The sequence below is a fragment of the Canis lupus genome, chromosome 32 (genome assembly GCF_048164855.1).
Source record: "Canis lupus baileyi chromosome 32, mCanLup2.hap1, whole genome shotgun sequence".
Classification (NCBI taxonomy): Eukaryota; Metazoa; Chordata; class Mammalia; order Carnivora; family Canidae; genus Canis; species Canis lupus.
Genome location: NC_132869.1, coordinates 42587536 through 42605848, shown reverse-complemented (window position 1 = coordinate 42605848; position 18313 = coordinate 42587536). Strand labels below are relative to the sequence as shown.

The 18313-nt window shown below is 37.1% G+C and overlaps 1 protein-coding gene across 46 annotated transcripts in view; it reads right to left on the bottom strand.

The window, feature by feature from the left end:
- PEAK1 (pseudopodium enriched atypical kinase 1) overlaps positions 1–18313 on the bottom strand; it is a 294889-nt gene that overhangs the window by 82919 nt on the left and 193657 nt on the right. The window contains exon 1 of one of the 46 annotated variants that reach the window (XM_072809806.1): positions 17672–17710. The exons of the other annotated variants lie outside the window; for them this stretch is intronic. The gene's annotated coding sequence lies outside the window, so the exon portion shown is untranslated. Of the gene's footprint in view, positions 1–17671; positions 17711–18313 lie in introns of those variants that run through there. 46 annotated transcript variants of the gene reach the window in all.

Below are 18313 nucleotides of genomic sequence, written 5' to 3'. Positions count from 1 at the left end.
TGCTGCGTCCTTCCTTCCTGTCGCCCAAGACCACGGAGCCCACTGTCAATGAAGAAAGCCAGACTGCAGACCAGCTGAGATGTGAAGAGACAGGTGATCTCTGGTATCACGCAGGGCAATAAAGGGGCACCTACTGGCTCAGTCGGTAGACCATATGACTCTTGATCTCAGGATTGTAAGCTCCAGCCCAACACTGGGTGTAAAGAGTACTAAAAAAAAATAAAATCTTAAAAATAAAGTAAGGGAATAAGAAAGAGGGGAGATGAGGACAGTGCAAGATTCAAAGCTAATAAAAAGAGGAGAAAGGGAGAAAAGAAGTTGGGAAGGAAGTTTCTGACCAACAAAACAGTCAATTATTCTGAGAGAAGTCCACTAGAATGTTTATAGCAGCAGCATCAGAGGAAGAATAATGTCATTTGCTACCACACTTCTCAGTTTCTAGAGGCTTTATTGTCTTGCGGGACTTGTATATTTGCTATGAGGTATTATTTTTCCAACCAAACTAAATTTTACCTTCCCCAGCTATGGAAAACAGTTAACAGTACATTCTGTAAAACATTTATAATTTAGACTTTTAAAGAGAAAAAGCGCTTTTAAATTAGTGAAAGTCTGAGTTACATGGTACTTTAAAAAATATAAATATATTGCTTTCAAAGAGATACCATAATAAACTAATGTAACAGTCTTTCCTGGTAGAAGTATTTAGAGGACTTATTCCAATAAACAAATAAGAATTATTTTTATAATGTTACAAATAAATAATGGTCATAAATATTAATATTATGTTAAATAATAATAAAAACATTGAACGAGAGTATCTAACAGGAATCCAAGATCTCTTTCCCAAGGTCTATGAGTTTTCCAAAAGAACTTTAATATTGAACTGAAAACAAAGTTTACATCTAAAATTAATATAAATATATGCTGGATCATTGCAATGGCCACTTATTAACTAAGCACAGCAACTAAGCATTTGCAACATGATTGCAAATGTACATAGACATTTATTTTTCTAATCTAAACTGGCATCAAGCACACTATTTTAATTGTTAAGGAATAATTAGAAAAAAAGGAGGCTCACTTGATAGGTAAATGATACAGTCCCACTAAGTAAAGGTCAAAATGAAATAATGGTGCACTCACTATACGTTGCACCAATCCTGGATTTTCAACATCTTAGAAATGTGGCAGAAAAGGGCACCAATGGCAATGAAGGCTGCCAAGACACCTCTGGGGTTGGCAGACAGCTTTGTACTCCTGTTGTGAGTAGCAATTCAGTTTGGCAAAATACCATCATTGTATTAAAATAATGTTAATTTGCATGTCATTAGTTTTATAGGTTTTTTTGTACCTAACTTTTAAGTTTGTTTCAGTTTAGAGCTAAATAAGAAATACAAGCATAAAGAATTTATATCTAATTTTGTTCATGTTTAAGTAAAATTGTAATAATGTGTATCAACACTAAAAGACTGAAGTTTTTTACCAGTTAAAAGGAGCCTATAAGGGATCCCTGGGTGGCGCAGTGGTTTAGCGCCTGCCTTTGGCCCAGGGCGCGATCCTGAGGACCCGGGATCGAATCCCATGTCGGGCTCCCGGTGCATGGAGCCTGCTTCTCCCTCTGCCTATGTCTCTGCCTCTCCCTCTCTCTCTGTGTGATTATCATTGTGATTATCATGAATAAATAAAAATTAAAAAAAAAAAGGAGCCTATAAGTTACTGAAGTTTGAAAGTAGTGCTTAAAAACAATATTCTCAAAAAAACCCCAAAACCCAAAACAAAAAAACAATATTCTCTTAGGTAAGCATTCTTCTTGTGATCGTACTTACATTATTAATTTGCTAAGCATCTGTTAAAGAAGTATAATAATCATCTACCTCACAAGGCTGTTGTTAAAATGAATTAAGATAAAATACACAGGGATTGCATTAAACCTATAGATAGCTTTGAGTAGCATGGACATTTTAACAATATTAATTTTTCCAATCCAGGAACCCAGGCCATCTTTCCATTTGTCTGTGTCTCCTTGAACTTCTTTCATCAAAGTTTTACAGTCTGCATTATACAAATCTTTCATTTCCTTTATTACATTTATTCCTAAATACTTTATTCATTTTTATGGGATTTTTTTTCTTTCTTTTTCAGATATTTTTGTTGTTAGTATACAGAAGCACAACTGGTTTCTGTATATTGATTTTGTCTCTAGGGACCTTACTGGATTCACTCATCAGTTCCAACAGTTTTTTGGCTTGTCCTTAGGATTTTCTACATATAAAAACATATCATAATTTTTTAAATTTATTCATGAGAGACACAGGCAGAGGGGGAAGCAGGCTCCCCACAGGGAGCCCAACACAGGCCTCAATCCCTGGACCCAGGGACCCACCCTGAGATGAGGGTAGACACGCAACCACTGAGCCACCCAGGCGTCCCTCATAATTTTATCATCAATTTTATTTCTTCTTTTCTCATTCAATGCAATCCCTATCAAAACCCCAATGGTAGTTTTCGCAGAAAAGAAAAAACAATTCTAAAATTTGTATGGAACCACAAAAGATCCCAAATAGCCAAAGCAATCCTGAAAAAGGAAAAGCCAGAAACATCACACTCCTGAAACTCAAACTATACTATAAACCTATAGTAATTAAAAGAGTCTGGTGGACAAACAGACCAATGGAAAAGAATAAACAGCCCAGAAATAAACCCATGCGTATAAATGGTCAATTTGTTCACAACAAAGAAGCCAACAATATACAATGGAGAAAGAAGTCTTTTCAATAAATGGAGTCGGGACAGCCACATGCAAAAAGAATGAAACTGAATCCTTATCTTACACCATACACAAAATTCAATTCAAAAAGGATTAAAGACTTAAAATGTAAGGTCTGAAGCCATAAAACTTCTAGAAGAAAACAGAGAGGTTAAAAGTTCTTTGGCATTGGTCTTGGCAACAATTTTTTGAATATGACACGAGAATACAGGCACCAAAAATAAAAAACGATAAATGGGACCACATCGTACTATAAAGCTTCTGCACTGCGTAAGAAACAACCAACAAAATCAAAAGATAAACTATAGAATGGGAGAAAATATTTACAAACCTATATTGGATAAGGAGTTCATATTCAAAATATATAAAGAACTCATATACCTCAGTAACAAGAAAACACAATCACAGATTTTTAAAAGGGTGGAAAAAACCAAAAAGACATTTTTCCAAAGAATGCATCCAAATGGCCAAGAGGTACATGAAAAGATATCTGTCACTAGTTACTGGGAAATGCAAATCAAAGCCACCAGGAGATATCACCTTACACCCGTTAGAATAGCTATCACCAAGAAGATACCAGATAACAAGTGATGGCAAGGATGTGGGGAAAAGGGAGTCCTGTGCACTGTTGGTGGGGATGTAAACTGGTCTGGCCGCTATGGAAAACAGTACGGAGGTTCCTCAAAAGAATTAAAAATAGAACTACTATATAATCCAGCAATCCCACTTCTGGGTATATATCCAAAGGAAATGAAAACAGACTATCAAAAGGTATCTTCACTCCTATGTTTACTGCAGTGTCAGTCACAACAGCCAAGATTCGGAGACAAGTGTCTATTAACAGATGAATGGATAAAGATAACGTAGCGGGAGAAAGAAAGTGTGACATGAAGAGATCTTGAGGGCCTTATGCTAAGTGAGATAAGTCAAACAGAGACAAATACTGTGACATATTACTTATATGTTGAATCTAAAAAAGTCAAACTCAACAGAAACAGAGAATAGAGTGGTGATTACCAGGGACCGAGGGGTGGGAGAAATGGAGAGCGTTGGTCAAACTTACAGTTAGAAGATGAGTAAGTTCTGGAGACCTAATGCACAGCTTAGGGACTATAGTCAACAATACTGTATTATATATACTTCAGAGTTGCTAAGAGACTGATCTTAAATGTTCTACCCAAAAAAGAAATGATAAATATGTGACACAACAGAGGCTTTAGCTAATGCTATGGTGTTAATCATACTGCGATATATCAATGTATCAAACTAACACTGTACAACTTAAGACTTACACAATGTTATATATCAATTTTAGCTCAAACTATATAAAGTGCCTAACACAGAGATTAATTCATAATAAGTGTCTGTTAATATTAGTTCTTTCCTCTTTTATTAAATCTCTAAATCAGTGGAGGACAGGAAAGGGGAGTGATCTTTTCCAACACTCTCCACACACATCCGAACGCCACCTTGATATATCAGTTGGGCTATGCTATTTCCATGGAGATACTGGTAACTCTGCTGGTGGGTCTCAATTACTGTGAATGGTTTAATTGAAAAGTTTTAGCTAACTTGCACACCAGTCTACTACCTATTATTTCTCAGGGAAAATGCATTCCAAGTTCTAAGCTGCCTTGTGAAGAAACTTTAGCATTCCGTTTTGGACCTGTGTTTTTTTTTTACATTAGTCTTAAAAGATGCTGTCCGAGAGTATCAGGAAGGGGTTGCTGGGACATCTGGGTGGCTCAGCAGCTGAGCACCTGCCTTCGGTGTGATTCCCAGATCCGGGATCGAGTCCCACATTGGGCTCCCTGTGGGGAGCCTGCTGCTCCCTCTGCCTGTGTCTCTACCTCTCTCTGTGTGTCTCTCATGAATAAATAAATACATAAATCTTAAAAAAAAATAGGAAGAAGTTGCTGAGCAACAGGGTAATGTGATAATGTGATACTGCTTGTGCTTTAAGAATTCAGGTGCACACGGAAGAGGGCACATGGACAGGAGGCAAGGTTGGAGGCAATGTGGCTAGTACAACTATTATAAAACCAGAGCAGGTAAGGCCCCAAACTAACACAGTGGCAGTAGGGAATAATGGGCAGGTGCTGATTTGAGAAGCTAAATGGACATTTGTCAACTTAGTGGGACATTGGTGGAAAGGGACAGGGACTGACACAATGACTCTGGGGTGTCTCAACATAAAGATCAAAGAGGATTTTCCCAGAGGCATACTTCGACTGTAGAGAATTAAGTTAGCAACCATTTATATTACTTCGACTGTAAAAATAATGAGAAAATTGAGACCTGAATGAAAATAGCAAACATAGTTCAAAGCCACAGATGTGATTAAAATTCTCCCCATTAAAAAAATACATTAATTGCTATTATCTTTTTTTTAAAGATTTTATTTATTTATTCATGATAGACACAGAGAGAGAGGCAGAGACACAGGCAGAGGGAGAAGCAGGCTCCCTGCAGGGAGCCCGACGCGGGACTCGATCCCTGGTCTTCAGGATCACACCCTGGGCTAAAGGCAGGTGCTTAAACCATTGAGACACCCGGGCTGCCCTAATTGCTATTATCTTATATAAAGTTAATTCTAAATCTTGAGTGCAAATAGTTTGGTGAGAACAATATAAAAGATTCAGGATGAAGTGGAGGAAAGGAGAAAAGGTAAAGTGACAATTCTCTAGTTATCTTTTCTTTACTACAAAATGAACACAGAAGAATAAAACTTGGGCTGAATAACTGAAGGGATGGGGCCAGTGATGGAGCACGAAGGATGCTTCATCCAGACAGGCAAGAGCACATGCCAACAGGTTTCCACAGGGCAACACTTAGAAAACAGCGGAGGGCACTGGGTGACTCAGTCAGTTAAGCAACTGACTCTTGATTTTGGCTCAGTTTATGAACTCAGGCTTGTGAGGTCCAGCCTTTCACTGGGCCCTGCACTGGGCATGGAGCCTGCTTAAGATTCTCCCTCTCGCTCCACAGCTCAGAAACAAACAAACAGCAGAAGCTTGGATTCTGGGGAGTCAGCGGATAATTAATAACCAAGACCATAATCTGGCAGAGGAAAAGCTAATTCACCCTTCCGACAGTATGCTGGGCCTTTACTCTCCTTATTAGTGAAGGTACCTGCCGGCGGTTCGTACCACTGGAGCCCTAGAGCCAGCCCATGCTTCTCTGGGTGAAAAGCCACAAGCCGCATGCCCGCTTTTCCTGAGGAGGTGCTGCATCCTGGTCCTCGTGGCTGCCACGAGCACTGGATGGCACTGCCATTCCTACCACAACTCACCAAGCAGTAGAACTGACCCCCACGAGCAAAAACGAACACTCAAGGCCATTACTAATTAGATATGAAATTTTGCTTTACGCAAGTCACTCAAACTCTATAGGTCTTATGATACTTATATTTTTTAAATAAAAATAACCAAATTTTTTAGATTGTAAAAGCAATCAGAAAATAAAGATATGCAAACAAACAAGCAAAACCCCAAGCCCCAAATTTTACTATATACCCTTTTAGGTCTCCTTTTTGTAAAGATTAAATTGTACACGCACAGATACAAAGATGTATTTAACATAGTGAACATGCTGTCTGGTAACATGAATTTTAAAGCCTTTTTAAAGCCTTTCTGAAATTTTACAATCAAAAGATAATGTGAATGCAAATTTGGGTTAAAATGCCAATTTGAATCATTCAAACAAATTTAACGGTGGGAGAAATAAAGTTGCAGTCAGAGTCCTTTAATAACCTCAAACAATTAAAAGCATTTCTCATATATAATAAGAAACAACTCTTCTCTATGGAAATAATTATCTGGCAAGATTATCTATTCAGGGCACAGCTGAAAAATAGACAAGGTAGGAAAGAGCCTTAGGGTCTCATTCTTAGACTCTTTACTCTTGTTTTTGACAAATTTAATTTGATCAATTCAGATCAGTTTTGTTGGTATTGTTGGTACAGAAATAAAACTGAACGCTCTACTTATAATTTGACGAACCCTAATAGTCTCTCTCGTGCTCCCCTTGATTTATGCAACCTCTATCCACTTAACTATTAGCTGAGATAATGTTAATTTGAGTGGAGATATTTATGTCCCACTGCTTCCCCACAAAGGTGCCCAAATGCCCTTTCCACTATTACTCTTTTAAAAAGACTCTTTTCTAATAATTCCTTCTGTGATCCTGTCTATTCCCAAATATGTAATATTTGGGAATAACTTCCCAGAGCCTGCACATCTTGTGCTTTGATGCTCCAGACTTCAGTTTCCAACTGCCTACTAGACCTCTCTAAATAGAATTACCTTTCCTACAAAATGTGCTCCACCTTGTTCTAGGCACCATTAACAATTAATGGTACCACAATACTGGCAGACATTCAGGCTGGGTCAGTGTTGACCACCACCCCTCCCCCAAGTCCTTCTTGTGCTATATTCAATTAATTGACAGGCTCTGTCCCTCCAATCCGTACTCTCTAGATCTCCGTACAACTCTAGCCATCACTTGAATCCTCAGTTTCATCACTTTTTGTACTGGGATGGTATCCTGTTATCTCTTAATTCCTCTAAAATACAGTTTACTGCTCTACTTCTTCATGCAATCAAAAGTGGTTTTCAGTTGGCTCTATAATACATTTGGACTCCTTAAGACAAAACATAGTGCTCTTTCTTTTGTGCCTGATACTGGCTTATCATTTTTTAAATTATCATTTCCTACATGTCTACCCATATAACAACTGTTCAAAATTCTATAAAACTTTCCACGTTTAGTCAAATGCCAAGTCCCCTGTGAAGCTGCAGATCTTCCTCTTAAAATTAACTGTTTCCTCCCAATAATTCCCATCACATGGTACTTAGGCTGTCTGTATACAACTTCCTCTTTCTCACTTGCTAGTCTTAGCTTTTTTTTTTTTTTTTAAAGATTTTATTTATTCATTCATGAGAGACACACAGAGAGAGAGGCAGAGACACAGGCAGAGAGAGAAGCAGGCTCCATGCAGGGAGCCCAACGTGGGACTCAATCCCGGGTCTCCAGGATCAGGCCCTGGGCTGAAGGCAGGCGTCAAACCGCTGAGCCACCCAGGCTGCCCTAGTCTTAGCTTCTTATTCAGCTTTGGCACCCATATACTTCTCAGACAAATAATGCTTTTATTATCTGGTTTCACAGACCTAAAAGCTTAAAATGGGACAGAAGCGTTCAGACAGAAATGGCAAGTGACAAGCGACTACCTGACTGCAAATGGATAGAAAGAAAAATACAAAAACTTAAGAGTTACAGAAAGCATCTCAGTGTGGGACAAACAGCCCAAATCCCATAAGAGCATCACTGCACTTTTCCAGAATGGCACCATGACTAACCGTGACTCTAGCAAGATATTAAGAAAATGTTAAATTATGTTGAGTATCCTATGTAAAGAGGGAAGAAAACAATACAAGTGTGAAATGTTTTGGAAAGATTTTCATACAAATGGTTTTATTATTTAAAAGTTTAATTATAAAATATATCCACATTATGGCAAATTTGGAAAACAAAGGTAGATAGAGGTTGAAAAAGTACCCAAATCTTAATATGCATTTTAAAAAATGTAGATTACATAAACACCAAATGATTCTTCTAACTAAAACATTTTAATGTTTAATGAGCTTGAGCTCACAATTATCCAGAAAATTTGGCCAATTAGAACTCATTCTTTCAAAGGACACAATTTTTACTGTATCAGTACATAAAATTATTCCTCCAACTCTTCTATTTTAATGTATGACTGGAGAATGATGAGATGGGAAGGAGAGAAAGTGACAAACAAAAAGACAAAAATGGAGGGTGAAAGAGAAAGAAAGAATCCAAAATAAAAAGTTGGAGGACAATCATGACAAGTGAGAGGAAGAACAGAAAAACAAATAGAGAAAGCCCAATGTATGAGCAGACACATTCAGAAAAAGGACAGCTCTTCTTTCATTTTCTCTTCTCTTGACTTCCTTTGTTCTAATTGACTTCAGGCTGATGTATGTACCCTTAGATGCATGCTGAATTCCAATGAGGTCCTCCTGCACGTATACTTTATACCAACACAATCCATTTAAAAGGATTTTAATTGGTGTGCACCATTCCCTGCAATTTCAACATTTTAAAAATGAATAGTCTCACTAAGTACCAGATGGTGACATGTACTAATTAATCAAGCCTATTCAATGAATAAGCATATTAAAATGAATGCACCTATTAGACATGTGTTGCGGAAGCCCCATCCCGAGGAAGCCTCCCCTTAAACTGAGTGTCCACGGAAGGTGCAGATTCACTGTGCAATACTCACAAGTGTCTCCCACAATCATTTGCAGCAACAATACCATCACTCTTGCACCTCCCTCTGGATCAGCCAGTATTTCATGCTAATAAGCCTGTGAGCCCTGCTATTGCTCTATAATCTGTCTAACTTTTATAAGCAAGAGCCAGTCGAACTCTGGGTCTACCATTTTCCTACCAAAGACAAGATTATACGAACTCTTCAAGGTCATTTGTTAAATGGACAACAGGTGAGGGTCAATGATCACATGAAGCTCCTGATCCAGCTCTCTTCCTCCCCAATTTGCCTGTCAAGCAGTAGCCTTGACAACACTGCTAGTTTAGGGAATAATATAGTGCAAATGGAAATCCCACATGACAGGTTGCCATGCTCTGATTTTCTTTAAATATTGTGGGCACTGGAGAAAAAGGTATAATCTACTGGAAGGTCTTATTTATATCTTATCTTATCTTATTTTATTTACTTATTTGATACACACAGAGAGAGAGAGAGAGAGAGGCAGGCAGAGGGAGAAGCAGGCTCCATGCAAGGAGCCCGATGTGGGACTCAATCCCAGGTCTCTAGGATCACATCCTGGTGGCACTAAACCGCTGCGCCACCGGGGCTGCCCTACTGGAAGGTCTTAAAATACTCTACATATGTTTTTTGAAAGAGAAAGAAATCCTAGAAGCTTTTTGTTTTCTTAGCTTCTCATACTCATCACTTCTCTTTATTACCTTGAATCACCACAATTCCGAATGTATTCTAATAGTATAGAATTCCCCAAATCTATAAAGAAGATGTGGTTTATGTATACAATGGAATATTACTCAGCCATTAGAAACGACAAATACCCCCCATTTGCTTTGATGTGGATGGAACTGGAGGGTATTATGCTGAGTGAAATAAGTCAATTGGAGAAGGACAAACATTATATGGTCTCATTCATTTGGGGAATATAAAAAATAGTGAAAGGGAATAAAGGGGAAAGGAGATAAAATGAGTGGGAAATATCAGAAAGGGAGACAGAACATAGAGACTCCTAACTCTGGGAAACGAACTAGGGGTGGTGGAAGGGGAGGTGGGCGGGGGGTGGGGGTTAACTGGGTGACGGGCACTGAGGTGGGCACTTGACGGGATGAGCACTGGGTGTTATTCTATACGTTGGCAAATTGAACACCAATAAAAAATAAATTTATATAAAAAAAAAAAAAGAATTCCCCAAATCTCTCCAGAGTTACTGAGAAAGACTGGCTTCTGATTTATCGATGGCACTGAAAACTGAGCAGGTGACGTGGTAAAGAAGGGAAGCAGCAGCACAATACAGATAAAATACAGACCGTGGAGAAGAAGGAGTGTTGTGAGACATGGATGTTACCTGGCACCGAGCAGGCCAGGAGCAGCCTTAGCTCCCTCTCTGAGGTAATGACAAATGGCAGGGAAAATCAACTTGAAGAGAAACCTAAGAGAAGTCTAAACACGGTTATCCTTGGAGAAGTTAGAGATTACAGCAGAAAATGGTGCTTGTTTGTGATGCATGACAATGGTTATTGCTTAAAATCAATAAAGAATAAAAATCCAAAGAATTCATAGGGGAAGGTAAACCAATAATAGAAATGACAAAATTTGTAGTTACAGACTAGAAAAGCCTCCCTCATGACAAACATCATTTAAATTGTATTACTTTCCCTTGGCTCTTGCCTAAAAATGAGAGGTAGAATTAATTATTCAAGCAGAATTTAATTAATATGGACATAATTAAAAGTCAAATATAACAAGAAATCTTCATCAAGAGGTTTCTGTGCAATGATTCAATAGTTTTTTGAAATTTTCTATTACTTTAACAATTTTTGGTAGATTCCTATTAATTTTCCAACTTTGGTCCTGCCCTTATCCACTACCACCCTTAAATAAGAAAATATTTCAGTAGGATGTTCAGCAGACAAGTGGGTTCTTCTAACAGTCCTGTGTTCTGAGATAAGACAAAACTCAAGATGATTAAATATCAAAATCAACCACAATTTCCAGCCCAAATACTTAAAGCAGTGATTGGTACCAATGTAGGCAGACTAAGACTATTCTTTAATTACTCTGGAAAATAATCTATTATTAAATTATGAAGAACACAACTAGTCAATAATCCAAAAATCTAGGCAAAAAGAAAACACAATGCTTCTTGAACATAGAGGATGTGAATAGCTTAATGTGCAACTCCATGTAAAAGGGTACAGTACCACCCACTTTTATTTTATACGTAGTTCCAACTAGAAGGCTGAATTAATACTAAAGCTAGCTTCATTTGGAACAAATCAGAGTGTAAAATGCATACCAACTTTGAAGGCAGATGAGTCAGACGCATAAAGGGAAACACACAAGGTGAGCCAATATGGTGAGTATGAGACCTAACGCAGAGTTAAGGATTCTACTGCTTCTGTCTTTTTTTATTTTTAATTTCTCCCTCTCTCTTTTTTTTAAAAGATTTTATTTATTCATTAGAGACACAGAGAGACAGAGAGAGGCAGAGACACAGGCAGAGGGAGAGGCAGGTTCCATGCAGGGAGCCCAATGCGGGACTCGATCCCAGGACCCCAGGATCACACCCTGGGCTGAAGGCAGACACTCAACCACTGAGCCCCCCAGGGATCCCCCTTCTGTCTTTTTTAAAAAGACTTTCTCTCTCTCTCTCTCTCTCTCTCTGCTACTCCCCCTGTGTGTGTTCTCTCTGTTGAATAAATAAATAAAATCTTAAAAAAAAGTAAAAACAGACTCTGAATTAGCTTTTCCCAGATGATATGCCAGAAATAATGAAAAGACAATATTTAGAATATGCTAGATGCCATAAAGTATTCTCAATACTAGAAAGAGCCTTGATTGATGAATGGGTGGCAAAACTGATAATTTCTTCATGAAAAAACAGATAATGTCTATAAATGGGGAAAGAGCGGTATTTATATACAAAAGCTTACCAATTTACACAATAAAATTTGAGGGTAATATATAGATCTTTATGTTGAAAAGACAGAAGTGAAACCTCTTTTTAAGAATTTATTCCCTAGAGGGGCTCCCGGCTGGCTCAGTTGGTAGAGTATGTGACTCTTTGGGGGTAGAGGAAAGGAAAGAAACTAACAATTGTTGAGCTACTGCAGTCACCGTGCTGGAAACTATGTTATCACCTCATCCAATCCTCCTAGCCATTATATTGGAGGGTATCTTCTCCAATTTACAGATGAGGAAACTGATACTCAGTTGGTATAAAATCAGGAAGTAGTGGAGTTAATATTAGATCTCAAGCCTGTCTAACTCCAAACCCTATGCTTCTTAAAAGTAATGGCATTTGTAATGGGAAAGATAATATATTTTGCCCCAGAGGTGAGTTACTGCAAAGTATATTTCTACATGTCATAACTGTTTAAAGTTGATTTGCAGGAAAAGTACCAAGAAACAAGAAACTTAGCCATTTCCATAACTAACAGGATATAAATGAATTCAGTAAAGTTGCAGGATATAAAATTAACATACAGACATCAGTTGCATTTCTACACACTAAAAACAAAGCAGAATGAAAAATTAAGAAAATAATTCCAGTTACAATTGTATGAAAAAGAATAAAATACCTAGGAATAAACTTAGCTAAGGAAGCGAAAGATCTGTACTCTGAAAACTATAAGACATTGATGAAAGAAATTAAAGATGATACAAATGGGAAGACATTCCATGCTCAAGGATTGGAGGAATCAATAACGTTAAAATGTCCACACTCCCCAAAGAAACATACAGATTGGGATCCCTGGGTGGCACCGTGGTTTGGCGCCTGCCTTTGGCCCAGGGCGCGATCCTGGAGACCCAGGATCGAGTCCCATGTCAGGCTCCCGGTGCATGGAGCCTGCTTCTCCCTCTGCCGGTGTCTCTGCCTCTCTCTCTCTCTCTCTCTCTGTGACTATCATAAATAAATAAAAATTAAAAAAAAAAAGAAACATACAGATTCAGTGCAATCTCTATCAAAATACCAACAGTATTTGTCACAGAAGTAGAACAAATAATACTAAAATTTGTATGGAACCACAAAAGACTTGGAATAGCCAAAACAATCTTGAGAAAGAACAAAAAAACTGGAGGTATCACAATTCCAGATTTCAAGATTACTACAAAGCTGTAGACATCAAAACAATATGGTACAAAAACAGACATCCAAATCAATAAAACAGAATTGAGAGCCGAGAAATAAATTCATGTTTATATGGTCAATTTATCTATGTCAAAGGAGGCAAAAACCAAACCAAACCAAGCAAACAAACAAACAAAAAAAACAAAAAACAAAAAAAAAAAAAACAAAAACAATGGGGAAGAGAGTCTCTTCAATAAACAATGCTGGGAAAACTGAATCGTTACATGCAAAAGAATGAAACTGGGCCACTTTCTTATACTATACACAAAAATAAATAAAGACTCAAATGTAAGACATGAAACTATGAAGCTAGAAGAAAACATAGGCAGTAATTTCTTTGACATTGGTCTTAGCAACATTTTTCCAGATATGTCTCCTCATTAACAAGCAGAATGATGTAAATCACATTTGATTCTACTGTAAGATCTTTAAAGCATCTGTTAACATTAAAGTTTCTATTGACTGTGCTAGTTTCCTGGTTTATATGTTATCTTCTGTCTGACCAGCAGGTTTGAAATGAGCAGATTCTAAAATGAAGAAACAAAAACTGCCTAGATCCTGATTGTGGTTTTCAAACTTTAAAAAGTGAAGTTATTATATAGTCAGTCAGATAAAAGTTGTTTTTTAGAGTAGGGCTTCTTAAACTTTAATGTGCTTACAAAGTACATGGATATCTTATAAAAATACTGATTTGGTAGGTCAGGATTCTGATTCAGTATGTCTGGAGCCACAGACCATTCTTTGAGTAGTGGGTTTTAGTGTATGTATGTATGTATATATATATATATATGTATATATATATATATATATATATATATATATATATATATATAAGGATGGGGATGATTAAAATCTGGGAAAAAGGAAAAAATATCTGGGAAAATAGGATACAAAGAAATCATTTCTATTGTTTACTGGATATGTAGCCAAAGGACAATACCATGAAGTTTTATTCTTATACTTTGTAGCATAGTCTATGGAATTAAAATCAAGAGCGTAAACTGAAAGAGCAAACACAATTTTGAGGAAGCTGGAGTCACTACCTATCTTTAAGACTAACTATAAAGCTATAAGAATTAGGGTAGTATGGTATTAGTGAAAAAAAAAAAAAAAAACCAGACAAACCAGTGGAACAGAAGAGAGAGCCCAAAAATAGATCCATAGATAGTCAATTGACCTTTGACAAAGAATCAAAGGCAATTCAATAAAGAAAGGTAATCTTTGCCACAAATGATACTGAAACAACTAGACATATATATATAAAGAATCTAGACAAAGACCCATACCCTTCACAAAAATTAACTCAAAATTGAATATAAAGCCTAAGGATAAAATGCAATACCATAAAGTTCCTAGAAGATAATATAAGAAAAAAATCTAGATGGCCTTGCATTTAGTGATGGCCTTGCATTTAGTGATGACTTTTAAGATACAACACCAAAGGTACAATCCATGAAAGAAAGAATTGATAAGTTGAATTTCATTAAAATTAAAAACTTCTGTTCAGCAAAACGCAATGTCAAGCAAATGAGAAGACAAGCCACAGAGTAGAAGAAAATATTTGCAAAAGATATATCTGAAAAAGAAGTGCTATCCAAAAATACAAAGAACTCTTAAAATGTAGTAAGAAAATGAACAACACAACTAAAAAATAGGCATAAAATCTGAGGAGATAAGTCACCAAAGACAGACAGCAAACAAGCATATGAAAAGATGCTCAACATGAGCATCTTGCCCCTTTGTATTTACCCAAAGGAGTTGAAAATTTATGTCTATACAAGATCTGCACACAAATGATAGCCACTTTATACATAATTACAATCAAGGTGTCCTTCAATAGGTGACTGGATAAACTGTGGTATATCTGCAAAATGGAATACTATTCAGAGATAAAGAGAAATGAGCTATCAAGCTATGAAAACAGGGAAGAACCATAAATAAACATTACAAATGGAAAGAAGCCAACCTGAAAAGGCTGTATACTATGTGACTCCAACTATGACATTCTAGAAAGGGCAAAACTATGGAGAAAGTAAAAAGATTAGTGGTTTCCAAGGATTTAGGGGGTGGAAGGTATGAATGGCTGAAGCCCAGGGAATTTTAGGGCAGTGAAAATCCAATGTAAACACACTCTGCTATACGCATGTGCCTACCACCTTCAATCTACTGTATTTTTATCCTTACAGCACCTGTTTACTAGGCTACTACTACTATATAAATCATACCTCTAATTCATACAGTAACAGCAATTATCATTTTAATAAAGAAGGATATGGGGGATTGAAAAGATCAGGTTTCTTGCCCAGGGCCACACAGCTCTGAAGCAGGAAGCCTCGAACCCAGTCCTGGCTCACTTCAGTTCCCACTCAATTCTTTTTTATTTATTTATTTATTTATTTATTTATTTATTTATTTATTTATTTATTTATGATAGTCACAGAGAGAGAGAGAGAGAGAGAGAGAGAGAGAGAGGCAGAGACACAGGCAGAGGGAGAAGCAGGCTCCATGCACCGGGAGCCCGATGTGGGATTCGATCCCGGGTCTCCAGGATCGCGCCCTGGGCCAAAGGCAGGCGCCAAACCGCTGCGCCACCCAGGGATCCCCCACTCAATTCTATTACATCATACTGTTCATACGCCTTGAGAACCACCACATGCAATTCTACTCTGTACTTTGCTACTTCCTTGGTTACGACCACCAGGAGCTTGGGGAAACGGCATTCCCAGTCTCAGCATTGTTACCACGGGACTCACACTGGCCGGGACTCACACTGGCCGGGCCCGTAGTTTCCTCTCAGAATGATGTCATTGTCAACTACTGTGTTCATCCTTCCTTCTACTCTTTTCAGTTTAACTGCTTCCATTAACTAGAAGACCTATGAATTTTATACAAGGTAGTACAGAGGTAAAAAAAACTCCTTCCTGCCCAAGGAAAAAAGCTAGAAAAATGACTCAAAAATCAAACTACTGTTTAGAATAACAGAACAAATGAAACAACAAAAATGGTGGATTATGGAATAGCTAAAGTCTAATATGTGAAATATGTGGAAATACCTGGTTTTGGTAAAATAGAAACATCTAACTGTGAGAACTAGCCTACTGATGAAAAACTGAAGGAATGGACTAAAAGAGACAAGTTATGTGTCATTTATCATCTCCATTAATACTTCATATAGCAATTACAAAACACAAGCTCTATAAAGGACTCCTTTTAATTGTTATTTTTTTTGAAGTATTATCTTCTCTCCATTGCTACTATTTCAAAAAGAAAGTAAAGAGTTAAGTATCTACAGACTAGGGAAGTAAATTTACAGTACAGATTCAACTACTTATTCACTGGCATAATAGACAGGAAATACATGTTGAAAAAAGTTCTATAAATAGAAAATAAATTGAAACTGGATTTAAAAAAAATCCATTCTAAGATATCCTTTTTATCTCTCTCTTTTTAATGTAAAATGTACCCTTAACCATTCCATATACCCTCAACCACTGAGTCTAAACACTACAGTAACAAGAGAGATTTTCAAGGTAGCTGAATAAAGTTAAAACTCTGCATCCATTATATCCTTAGCTTATTCCTTTATCCTTCAGGAAAAGATTTTTTTTTTTTTTTTTAAAGCCAGAAAGTATCAAACAAGCTAACAGATGGCAAGTGAATTGAATCAAGTCTAATTTGGGTTGAATTCAAGTTTGATTATCTGGAGACATGAAAGCAATTTACCCATATTAGCATCAAATGCCTAATACTGATAAAAATGTTATGGAAGTATGATCCAACAGAGAGCTTTGTGGACTGGGAATTAAGAGCATCCCACCCCACTCCACCCCACCCTGGCTAACTAGTTTTAAAACTTTGGCAAAGTCACAGATTCTTTCCACCTCAGGATCTTTTATCTGTCTAATGGGATGGCAAATCCTCCCTTGTAGGAGATGCTGAGGATAAAGTGGAATCTCTGAAAAAAATTCTCCTTTTCTGGGTGTGAGGGTAGAAAAATGGACCCACAAAACATTCACATTCAAATCCCGGGAACTTGTGAAAATGTTACCTTATAGAGCAAAAGAGGCTTTGCAGATGTGATTAAATTAGAATCTTAAGAGATTATCCAGGATTATCTGAGTGGGCTCAATGTAATAAGTAACAAGCGTCCTCGTTGTACGAGGTCAGAGTCTGAGTGACTTGACTGGCCACTGCTGACTCTGAAGATGGGAATGGGCCACTACGGCAAGGGCTATGGGAACCCTCTAGACGCTGGAAAAGGCAAGCAAAAGAATTCTCCCTTGGAGCCTTCAGAAGGAATGTAGCCCTGCCAAAACCTTGATTCTAATGTCAGATTTCTGACCTCCAGAAATTTAAGATAGTAAATCTGTGCCATTTTAAACAACTTAGTCTCCTGCAATTTCTTACAACAGCAATAGGAGACTAATACATGGAGTTCTATCTCAGCTTTGACACTTACCCTGGCTATGTATCCTTAAACCAGTTACTTATGTTTCTGAACTTTAGTTTCCTTATCTGTAAAATGGAGATTAAAATGAGCAGGTTGCTAATATAGATACAATATTAATTTAATATGTAATTATATTAATATATACATTTATATATCAAATATATGTTTAATATAGATATCAAATAGGTTAGGTGCTACTGATTTTTTTAAAAGTTAGCTTTTTTATTTTTAACCACTTATACTACCCTAGAGTGATATAATGTAATTATTTTTACAAAACCTACAGGTAACTCATAGTTTTCATATACAGAAGAAATGTGCATTAAAGTATCCAGTTATCACTAAAGTTATTGGTAATATGTTGATTTGGAAGTCACTGGTTCATTCTCATAGACTGTAAGACTGAAGTTCTTTTAGATCTCAAAGTTTCCAAAGGGAAGAAGCAATATGTGTGTAAAATGTTTTAAGCCCAGCTTCTGTAACCAGTGTAAAGTCAACATTGCATTGATTTCATCCTTAGGTTATTTCTTTATCCTTTAGGAAAAGGTGATTTTTATGCCCCCCCCCCAAAAAAAAGTTCTTTTTTAGTATTTAAAATTTAAAGACAGGAAATTTTAAGAAGACAGATCACTATAGTCCCACCTCTTTATT